At 28.1% G+C, this 12491-nt stretch overlaps 1 long non-coding RNA gene across 2 annotated transcripts; it reads left to right on the forward strand.

Moving 5' to 3' along the window:
• The first annotated feature begins 236 nt into the window (after positions 1-236).
• On the forward strand, positions 237-4216 carry LOC134250638 (uncharacterized). Of its 2 annotated transcripts, none has more exons than XR_009988552.1 (4): positions 237-340; positions 1017-1147; positions 1530-1657; positions 4079-4216. It is a non-coding gene; the product is annotated as an uncharacterized LOC134250638 (long non-coding RNA). The 2 variants fall into 2 exon arrangements; XR_009988554.1 differs by lacking the exon at positions 237-340 and adding an exon at positions 733-790.
• Positions 4217-12491: the final 8275 nt, after the last annotated feature.

Consider the following 12491-nt stretch of genomic DNA (forward strand, 5'->3'; position numbering starts at 1 on the left):
AATTAGTTATGTAAAATTCAGTTTATATGAATGTAAATGGGGTATTTATTCTCAGTTCATGTAAGGTATAATTTGCATGTAATCCAGAGTGTATTTAATATTACTATGATGGGTCTTTCCATGATTGAATTTAAATCAGAAAAAATGTTTACTAAATTTTGGTAAAATACATATGGTATCTTTTACATTTCTGTCCTGTTTGTCTGTCAATTGTTGCTTTACTTCCTTTGTAAAATGAGGTTAATTTGTGTATCACTGAATATTGTATGCTTTTTTTCAGGATCAGCTAAGATGTTATTTCACTGGATTATTTAATTGGGCATATAATTGGATAATTCTGGTAAGTTTGTCTTTGTTTTGTTTACATTTCCTATGAAGGTCATCTTTGCATTTAACCATGATTATATGGTTTAATTTAATTACTGTGTAATTCTTATGTGATCTAATATCTCTAACATTCATATAAGCACAGTCTTATTTTGTCTAAAATATACTAAGGAAACTTCATATTGTTAATAAGTCCTTTTGCATAAATTATGATATAATGTCTAATTCATTATGTCTGTTACCCATGGAATTCAGACTTACTAAATTGTGATCTATAAGGAATGTAATAAAAGAAAAAGTAAGAATCTACAAAAGGTTTATCCTTGTTTTGATTCTAAATATGTGGTATATATGGCATACATATATTTTCATTTTCACTTTTGTTTCTTGGTAATGAGCTTTTCAAAAAATGTAGGACTACATGTTGTATATGCTAATATCTTTTTGTATGCTGTACTGACAGGTATTAAACAAAATTGAATATGCTGTTAAGAGAAAGTCTGTTAGTGTCTAAAAATTACACTGATAATCATTTTGTATTTGTGATATTAATACAGTAACTGTGCTTCTTTTGTTATCTAAAGATAACATGATGAACTATTTTCATGAACTTTTTGGCACTGTATTTAAACATGCAATGTTTCATGCAGTTCCTTGTCATATTAACAAAATGATTATATTTTCTACAGTCCTCAACCTGGAAGATATGTTTTATTCCTAACCATCTATAATCCATTCTCTATGAAGTTCAGCCTGTCTGCCCAAATTCCTTTGGAAATACATAGTTAGTCAACCAACATAGAAACAATCAAACTTGAAGGTAAAGTTTCAATGAGATATCATTTTCATTTATTTAATTCTGTTTTATTTAAATGTTTATATTTTAAAATGGATAAAAAAAATGGATAAAAAACATCTGATAATGGAAATCAATATCATAAAAGATAGTAAGTTTTTTAGTGTCTAAATAATTAATCTGATAATCATTTTATTTATGATATTAATACAGTAGTTGTGCTTGTTTATTATCTATAGATAACATGATGAACTTTTCTCATCTGGAGTTAATGTTAAAAACAATTTTTTTGAGATTAAAAACAAATATTTTCATGATCTTTTTTGGCATTGTACATGTTGTATTTAAACATGCATTGTTTCATGCAGTACTCTGTCATATTAACAAAATGGTTTTATTTCTACAGTCATCAACATGGAAGATATGTTTTGTTCCTAACCATCTATAATCCATTCTCTATGAAGTTCAGCCTGTCTGCTCTTCCTTTGGAAATACACAGTTAGTCAATCAACATAGAAACACACAAACTTGAAGGTAAAGTTTCAATGAGATACAATTGTAATTTTTATTTATTTATTTATTTATTTATTTACATATGCATTTTTATATTTTTTGAATTGATAAGTAAATGATATGATTTTTTTAAAATAAAGAGGGCTTGGTGGTCATGGTCATGTTTAAACTCTATTGATATCCTTTAGAAGAAGAAGAAAAGGCATAAAAATTCATGATCAAATTTTTAAAACTAAAATGTATGAAATTTTTCTTTGCCAAATGATAGTTAACAGCTGAAGATAGCATATTTATAGAATAAGTTAAATATGGCTAATTTGTTAACCCCCAGCTTCCTTAATAGCATAATTGGTAAAGATTTCAAGTTTTCTTCCAATTGCTTATGAATTCTGAATTTTTCATTTAATATTAACATTATATTTACAGAGAAAGAATACTATAATGTGGCTCCATTAGGATCAACAGTGAAAAAAAATCTTAATGACCCTCTTGACTATGTCTAAAGATTGTAACCTTTATAGCTGATGTAAGATGATCTGATTGCATGGCATTAAAATTTCCTGGTGTTTCTACCATCCAGGATCTTCTTATGAGTGCATGGGGACTGCTGTGGACCTTAACCTGTTTATAAAAATATACCTTGGAGCATGACACTTTATTCATAAAAGGTACTTTCAATATCATTTCTATGAGTTTGTGTTCTTTCTTTTTAATAATCTAGTGTTATATCTCCTTTAACCTCATTAATATGTATGCTTCCAACATCTTAATCTGTCTGTATAGTTTCTTCAGCTCTTTGAACACAAATACCCTGATTCAATCTTTTGAGGTAAACATCATCATCATAGATGATTATCAGAGTGTATATATCACAATCTTGACCATAAGGTCAATTTAAATGGTCAAAGGCACAACAAATGAAAGTGAAAACTTTTCTTTTTTTTTTTTATCAGAATACATAATTTTGTAATAAACAAACACTGGAAATGTTTATTAATCTCTTTGAGTTCAGTTTGGACTTCCTCCATTAATCCTTGTATCTTGTAATCCTTGTATCTCCAATGGTTTTGTGGGCTAAAAATCATGTGTCTTTAACAATTTTTTTTTTCCGACAACTGTTTTCTCTTATCATCTATAAACTTGACTTCTTCTCTAGTCAAAGGTCTTTCAGGGTAATCCAAGTAATTCTCAACATGGTAATAAATGGTTATATTCTTCATTGGCTTCTTCTGCAATCAAGGGTCTTTCTATGTAATCTCTGACAACAATCACCCTTTTCTGGACATAATTGGTTATATTCAGAGAAATGTCAATATCATCTTTTTTTTATTTTAACAATCCTCTGTCTTATCTTTCTCTTAATCCTTCTATCTAATGTCATAGCTTGTTATGGTTAAGAAAAGTCAAAATCTTATGTTAAACTTGTATTTTTTTTTCTAAAAAACAAAATTTTTTTTTGTAGTTACAACAAACAATTTCTAGTGACTATGGAAATGATCTAATGTTTCTAAAACTCTTAGAATGGTGAAAGACTATCAGATTATGCAAAGACTAACAGAATATCCTCTCTTGAACACTGAAACAAGAAAACCAAACTTAAGAAAGGATTTTTAAATATAATAATCAATTAGAATTTAACCAGTAATTTAGACTGTGGTTCAGGATGACAAAGAAAGGACCCTCTTTTTGTCAGACAAATGGCATAAAGTTAATTTATCAAACTCCAGATCTAGTCAAAAGTATTGAAAATATGATTTTCTGATAGCATGAGCTCTTTAAAAACTAATTCTCACGGACCTCAAAGTATCTGAATGTGACTTTTATTTTTACCAATTCATTTTGAAGACTGTTGTTATGTATGGGAATTACACATTTAAACCTTTTATTTTTCATCTAATTTTTACAACCCCCTAGAAATTACACAGATATCCAGATGCTGGATTTAATGTTATTATCTTTTTAATGGAATTGTAAATATATTTTGTTTGTGTATATATCATGTTTAATTTTGAATTTGTAATAATCTTAACTTTAAACATCACAAGGCCTATAATGTCTTCTAATTGTTGGGGATCAATTAGCTATATATCTTGCTAAAAATAGAATTTTGAATTTAAAATTTGAATAATGTCATCTCATGAAGAATAAATTGTTTTTTATTTTAATCTTTCTAATTACTATAGAACATCTTTCTTGGTGTCAAAGCATAAGATTATTGAGATGTAATTTTAACTCAAACTTCACATCTTTCTCTGACCAAATCTGAATTTTACTCATTCCTTTACTCTTTTCTTTTACTAAAGCTGTTACTACCCATAGTTTTGAAAAGTCAAAATCTGATGTTACACCTTGTTTTTATATCCCTTTTTGTCTATGTTTAAAATTCTATTAAGCTTATATTGCATATCAATTTTTCAACTAATAATTTTTTTTCCTTTCAAGGATTCTCAATGGGGAACTCAGTAAATTATGCACAGACTAACAGAATATACTCTCTTGGAACACTGATACAAGAATATAAAACCAGAGATGGATGGAGGACTCAAGAAGCACATGAATAAATATGATTCCAAACTAAGTCAATCATGATGATCATGAATTGTGGTTCACAGGATAAGAGAGAAAGGACCCAGGATTGTGCATTTTTCTAGATCCTCTCCCATTCATATCCTTCATATGCTGGCATACAAAACAATAGATAAATTGTAGTCATTTAACAGACTGAAGTTTAATCAAATCAAAGTATTGAAAATGTGTTTTTCTGATAGTATGAGATCTTCAAAAAAATAATTCTCACAGATTTCAAAGTATCTAAATATAACTTTTAATTTATGTAGTACAAATTGAATACAGTTGTTATGTATGACTTTTATACATTGAATCCTTAATTTTTCATCTTATATCTACAACACCCCTAGAAAATACACATATGTTCAGAAGCTAGCTTTGGTGTAATTATTACTTTCCTGGAACTGTAAATACATTTTATTTGAATGTGTGTGTCCTATTTTGAATTTAATAGGTCTCAATAAGACCCCCAATAAAGATGCAAGTGTCCCATAACCTGTGATTTAATAATATCTTGAATATTTCTATCATTCCGTAGACTTCATGCTTACTACACAGAACAGGTTAGGGTAGAACATTTTGTCAGGGTCAAAGCATGAGATTATTGAGATAACTACCTTTGACAATAATTTGTAACCTGCAAAATTCACATCATAAGTAAAGAAAGATTCGGAGATTTTCTATAGATTTTTGGATCATTTTTCTCCTGGGTCAAATTATGTTGTAATAACTTTAACATTTTGTGATAACCTAAGAGACTTTATATCAGCTTTATTGGGTGGCATATTCTTTGGAAAGAATTGAAATGTAAATCATATGCACTATGTTCAAAGATGTTTAAAGACTATTACTATGTAATACCTTAGAAGTCTGTAAAAATTTTATTTCACTGCGTAGATAAAGACTGGTTGGAATAATTTATGTTTTGAAATAAGGTTTAGGGAAAAAAGTCAAGAATGTGGATATGACTTTTATTCAAATGGTGCAGTACAGCAACTCTGGTGATTTACATACCTTCAGTCATAAATACATGTAGATAGGTATTGGGAAGACTCCTCTAGATTTTGAAATTTTTAATTCAAAAAGTATAGAATTTTTTTTTTAAGTTTGAAAGATTAAATGGCAGCATATCATTTGCTTGTGAATTAAAAAATAAATCCAAACATATACATCTTTGGATGATAATTGTAGAATTTTATCAATTCCTGGACTTCTGTCTTGATATCATCCTTTAATGTCCTTAAAATTTTAATGACTGTCTGTTAGTTTTAGTTGTATTAGTTTCTTTTCTACATGTGAAAATGACATCATCCAAAGAAGTTCTTCATCTGCATGTTATATGAAGAAGACAATTTTCATCACAGTGAAAGAGATTGTTTTGTTAAACATAATGCATTGATACACAAATATATTTTAGATTTTTAATAGCATAATTTTTAATATGGAATGAAAGAGGGTTCATATTTCTTAATATGGAATGCTAAGTACTGTTTATTTCATTTTTTTTGTGAACAAAGACATACTAGTAGAAAAAAATGTACATGATGTGTTAGAAAAGCATGTGTAAACCTGATGACTTTATAATTGCTGATTAAATCAATAATGAGTTTCATCTTTGTTACATTGTAAACATTTCTAAGTAGGGCACACATCAGAAACTCTTAAAATTCTGAGTATCAGGGTTTAACACAACAATTCCAAATGATTTTTGGACGCTTTTTATGTATCAAAAAAAAAAAAAAATAAGACAAAACAGAATGTTTGTTCACAGATGTTCCAATGGAAAACAGTCACAAAGAAATGATTTGATATGTTCTTTATGTGATTCATGTAAAATGTATTTTAAAATTGTACCCTAACATTTATCTTCTGCATAAAAACAATTTTTTTTTTGTGGAGAATTTCTCATAACTTTGAAAAAAGTAGTCTTATTGTATAATATGGTTAACTTAAAATTTTGTAGACTTAAAAGTTGTACATGATGTGTTACACATCTTACATATGTAACCATTTCATTTCAGGGCATTCAGCATATATTGTGGTTTTGTCTTAAATTTGTTTGTTCATGTAATCAATAATTTGAGAATACTCAAATTAGGTAATGCATGAGAGAATAGGCAAGAAAATCAGGTTTAAGAAATGGTTTTTACTATTTATAAGGGGTTAATCTATATATTGAATCTATAAGTACATTTAGTCTATACATTTAAGGTATTTGTGTATGAAATAAACTTGTATTTGAGCATTTTAAGACAATTGTAAACATTACTTTAACCAGTTTAAAAAATGATTAGATTCACTGTCAGCATGTTATTTCTTGTAAAATAAATGAGTAAACAAACAATTTTATTTGAGTCAGTTTTTTTAATGTAAATAAGAAGCATTGGAAGTTGGGAATATTTCACAAAGTTGATTGAGCATAATTTTCACTAGGACAGTAGGAGTATTATGATTTAAGCATTAAAGAAACCATTTCATATTTCAATATACAAACCATGTTTAGTCATGCAGTATATAGTTTACACTTGCCAAAAAGTAAATGGTATCTCTATTCAGGGTCAATCCAAAGGTCAAAAAGGAATGAAAAAAATATTTCTCTTTATGTATCAAACATGTAGGTATTATTGCAATAAATTCACTGTATTCATTTTTGTTCTCTTTCTATGTATGAATAGCTCTGATTTGGGCAATCAAAATACAAGAAGCAAATGAGTTATGTCAAATGATGAAGGTATACACTTGAAAATTACATGAACAGAGAATTTTGAGTTTCCCTCAAATATGGATGCCAAGTGATGTGAAATAAAAACAAAATGTGGATTCATCTATTAGGATTGAGACTTGTACATATTATGAATGATGGATACTATGACATTTAGAATGATATTACATTGATTCAATTATTTAAACAGTTCTTTATCCAAACAGTCAAAATGGAGGACATATATTTTTCTTTATAGGCATAAAATATACTCTTTGAAGAAAAGGAACCTTACTTGCTTTTTTGTTGAGTTGACATTCATATTTTTGTGTTTAACAGGTAGACTAATGGTTTCTGACTAGTATAGTGAGAACTTGATTTAAGAATCATCAGATTGTTCTGATATTTTGGTTAAGATAACTGCATGACAACAATGAATTTGTTCATACAAAGGGATATAAGATTTTCCAGGTTTTCTCTTTACTCAGATTAGATTGTGTCCAACTAATATATCCAACATATAAGATACTCATCCAAGTTACACAAAGGTAAATAAATGACATTATTAAGGTTTTAGTCTAAAGGTCAAAGTGACGAGGACATCTGCTAAATTTAATAGTTTGGATAATATTCATCAAACTTCATGGATAGCTTAATTAAACAAACTTCATAAATTTTGATTTTCAGGTCAAAGATCAGCACAATTTTTGCTATACCATTGTTGTCCATGAATATCTTAACACTTCTATTGATTTTTCAGGTTAAAGATCAATGTATTCCTGCTACAGTAAAAACTTCATTATAAGGATCTCATAGTGAATTTTTTTTTGTAAGGAATTGGGTATAAAATCTCCCACTCTTTCTATAATATGTCACTGAATGTGCTCCTTCATTTTAGAGAGTTTTACAAGCAAATCATATACTGACTTTCAATCCTTCAAAACACAATATGTATATTAAATCTTGAGATTCAGACTTTCAGACTTTTAGGCTTTCAGACTTCAGGCTTTCAATCTTTAAAAAACTTTCAATCTTGAGGACTGAGTATTTTAATATCTATTTTGTAAGTCTTGTCTTTTATGTCATTACGATTAATCCTTAGTAATTCAAACTTTTCATATTTGTAAAACCAAAGTGTTGAAGTACAGTGTTTGTGTAATCTTCTTAATGTTTATCAAAAAATTACTGCTTTTAATACAGTCAAATATAATTTGTGATGATCAAAATTTCCAAATTGCCTGACCTATACATATTTAAAGTTTCAGTATCATACACTCTTGAATATCCATAAATATCAATATATTGATTCAGCATTGGCTATCAACCATACACTTGTTAACCTAAGGAAGGCTCTTACCATAAGTTAAACTCATGGAATTCCTCATGCAATTTTGAAGAATCTCTGTAATAAGGGATGAGAAAGACAAAAGACATATACATTTCCAAGTAGTAATAATTTTTAAAACTATATATCCACATTAAATTGAGGAACATTTGAAGAACCCCCTTTTTTTTTTCTTTATAACTCATGAAATTTCATGTAGATAGTGGCTATGATGTGTAAATAATCTTTATGAAAAAACAAAAGGATGGTGTAAAGTTAGCCTCACCCAACACCCAAGGAAGAGGGGAAGGGGGTTGAACCCTTTTTGTCCAGGAAACCTGAATTTTAAAGGTTTAAAAAAAATCATAAAATTATATCAAATTTATAAGGTTAATATTTCTTAAGTTTTGTTTTTATTAAAAAGAAAATTTGAAAGTTAAATAAAAACAAAACTTAAGAAATATTAACCTTATAAATTTGATATAATTTTATGATTTTTTTAAACCTTTAAAATTCAGGTTTCCTGGACAAAAAGGGTTCAACCCCCTTCCCCTCTTCCTTGGGTGTTGGGTGAGGCTAACTTTACACCATCCTTTTGTTTTTTCATAAAGATTATTTACACATCATAGCCACTATCTACATGAAATTTCATGAGTTATAAAGAAAAAAAAAGGGTTCTTCAAATGTTCCTCAATTTAATGTGGATATATAGTTTTAAAAATTATTACTACTTGGAAATGTATATGTCTTTTGTCTTTATCATCCCTTATTACAGAGATTCTTCAAAATTGCATGAGGAATTCCATGAGTTTAACTTATGGTAAGAGCCTTCCTTAGGTTAACAAGTGTATGGTTGATAGCCAATGCTGAATCAATATATTGATATTTATGGATATTCAAGAGTGTATGATACTGAAACTTTAAATATGTATAGGTCAGGCAATTTGGAAATTTTGATCATCACAAATTATATTTGACTGTATTAAAAGCAGTAATTTTTTGATAAACATTAAGAAGATTACACAAACACTGTACTTCAACACTTTGGTTTTACAAATATGAAAAGTTTGAATTACTAAGGATTAATCGTAATGACATAAAAGACAAGACTTACAAAATAGATATTAAAATACTCAGTCCTCAAGATTGAAAGTTTTTTAAAGATTGAAAGCCTGAAGTCTGAAAGCCTAAAAGTTGAAAGTCTGAATCTCAAGATTTAATATACATATTGTGTTTTGAAGGATTGAAAGTCAGTATATGATTTGCTTGTAAAACTCTCTAAAATGAAGGAGCACATTCAGTGACATATTATAGAAAGAGTGGGAGATTTTATACCCAATTCCTTACAAAAAAAAATTCACTATGAGATCCTTATAATGAAGTTTTTACTGTAGCAGGAATACATTGATCTTTAACCTGAAAAATCAATAGAAGTGTTAAGATATTCATGGACAACAATGGTATAGCAAAAATTGTGCTGATCTTTGACCTGAAAATCAAAATTTATGAAGTTTGTTTAATTAAGCTATCCATGAAGTTTGATGAATATTATCCAAACTATTAAATTTAGCAGATGTCCTCGTCACTTTGACCTTTAGACTAAAACCTTAATAATGTCATTTATTTACCTTTGTGTAACTTGGATGAGTATCTTATATGTTGGATATATTAGTTGGACACAATCTAATCTGAGTAAAGAGAAACCTGGAAAATCTTATATCCCTTTGTATGAACAAATTCATTGTTGTCATGCAGTTATCTTAACCAAAATATCAGAACAATCTGATGATTCTTAAATCAAGTTCTCACTATACTAGTCAGAAACCATTAGTCTACCTGTTAAACACAAAAATATGAATGTCAACTCAACAAAAAAGCAAGTAAGGTTCCTTTTCTTCAAAGAGTATATTTTATGCCTATAAAGAAAAATATATGTCCTCCATTTTGACTGTTTGGATAAAGAACTGTTTAAATAATTGAATCAATGTAATATCATTCTAAATGTCATAGTATCCATCATTCATAATATGTACAAGTCTCAATCCTAATAGATGAATCCACATTTTGTTTTTATTTCACATCACTTGGCGGCCATATTTGAGGGAAACTCAAAATTCTCTGTTCATGTAATTTTCAAGTGTATACCTTCATCATTTGACATAACTCATTTGCTTCTTGTATTTTTTGATTGCCCAAATCAGAGCTATTCATACATAGAAAGAGAACAAAAATGAATACAGTGAATTTATTGCAATAATACCTACATGTTTGATACATAAAGAGAAATATTTTTTTTTCTCATTCCTTTTTGACCTTTGGATTGACCCTGAATAGAGATACCATTTACTTTTTGGCAAGTGTAAACTATATACTGCATGACTAAACATGGTTTGTATATTGAAATATGAAATGGTTTCTTTAATGCTTAAATCATAATACTCCTACTGTCCTAGTGAAAATTATGCTCAATCAACTTTGTGAAATATTCCCAACTTCCAATGCTTCTTAATTACATTAAAAAAAACTGACTCAAATAAAATTGGTTTTCTCATTTATTTTACAAGAAATAACATGCTGACAGTGAATCTAATCATTTTTTAAACTGGTTAAAGTAATGTTTACAATTGTCTTAAAATGCTCAAATACAAGTTTATTTCATACACAAATACCTTAAATGTATAGACTAAATGTACTTATAGATTCAATATATAGATTAACCCCTTATAAATAGTAAAAACCATTTCTTAAACCTGATTTTCTTGCCTATTCTCTCATGCATTACCTAATTTGAGTATTCTCAAATTATTGATTACATGAACAAACAAATTTAAGACAAAACCACAATATATGCTGAATGCCCTGAAATGAAATGGTTACATATGTAAGATGTGTAACACATCATGTACAACTTTTAAGTCTACAAAATTTTAAGTTAACCATATTATACAATAAGACTACTTTTTTCAAAGTTATGAGAAATTCTCCACAAAAAAAAATGTATTTATGCAAAAGATAAATGTTAGGGTACAATTTTAAAATACATTTTACATGATTCACATAAAGAACATATCATATCATTTCTTTGTGGTTGTTTTCCATTGGAACATCTGTGAACAAACACTCTGTTTTGTCTTTGTTTTGTCTTTTTGATACATAAAAAGCGTCCAAAATCATTTGGAATAGTTATGTACTGTTAAACCCTGATACTCAGAATTTTAAGAGTTTCTGATGTGTGCCCTACTTAGGAATGATTACAATGTAACAAAGATGAAACTCATAATTGATTTAATCAGCAATTATAAAGTCATCAGGTTTACACATGCTTTTCTAACACATCATGTACATTTTTTTTCTACTAGTATGTTTTTTTTCACAAAAAATTGAAATCAACAGTACTTAGCATTCCATATAAAGAAATATAAACCCTAGCTATTAAAAATCTAAAAATATATTTGTGCATCAATGCATTATAACAAAACAATCTCTTTCATTCCATATTAAAAATTATGTTTAACAAAACAATCTCTTTCACTGTGATGAAAATTGTCTTCTTCATATAACATGCAGATGAAGAACTTCTTTGGATGATGTCATTTTCACATGTAGAAAAGAAACTAATTCAACTAAAACTAAAAGACAGTCATTAAAATTTTAAGGACATTAAAGGATGATATCAAGACAGAAGTCCAGGAATTGATAAAATTCTACAATTATCATCCAAAGATGTATATGTTTGGATTTATTTTTTAATTCACAAGCAAATGATATGCTGCCATTTAATCTTTCAAACTTAAAAAAAAAATTCTATACTTTTGAATTAAAAATTTCAAAATCTAGAGGAGTCTTCCCAATACCTATCTACATGTATTTATGACTGAAGGTATGTAAATCACCAGAGTTGCTGTACTGCACCATTTGAATAAAAGTCATATCCACAGTCTTGACTTTTTTCCCTAAACCTTATTTCAAAACATATATGATTCCAACCAGTCTTTATCTATGCAGTGAAATGATTTTTACAGAATTCTAAGGTATTACATAGTAATAGTCTTTAAACATCTTTGAACATAGTGCATATGATTTACATTTCAATTCTTTCCAAAGAATATGCCATGCCACCCAATAGAGCTAATAAAAAGTCTCTAGGTTATCACAAAATGTTAAAGTTACAACAACTAAATTTTACCCAGGAGAAAATGATCCAAAAATCTATAGAAAATCTCCGAATCTTTCTTTACTTATGATGTGAATTTTGCAGGATA

Source organism: Saccostrea cucullata, unplaced genomic scaffold (assembly GCF_032062105.1).
Source record: "Saccostrea cucullata isolate Sc308-1 unplaced genomic scaffold, CSIRO_AGI_Scuc_v1 ctg10, whole genome shotgun sequence".
NCBI classification, from domain to species: Eukaryota; Metazoa; Mollusca; class Bivalvia; order Ostreida; family Ostreidae; genus Saccostrea; species Saccostrea cuccullata.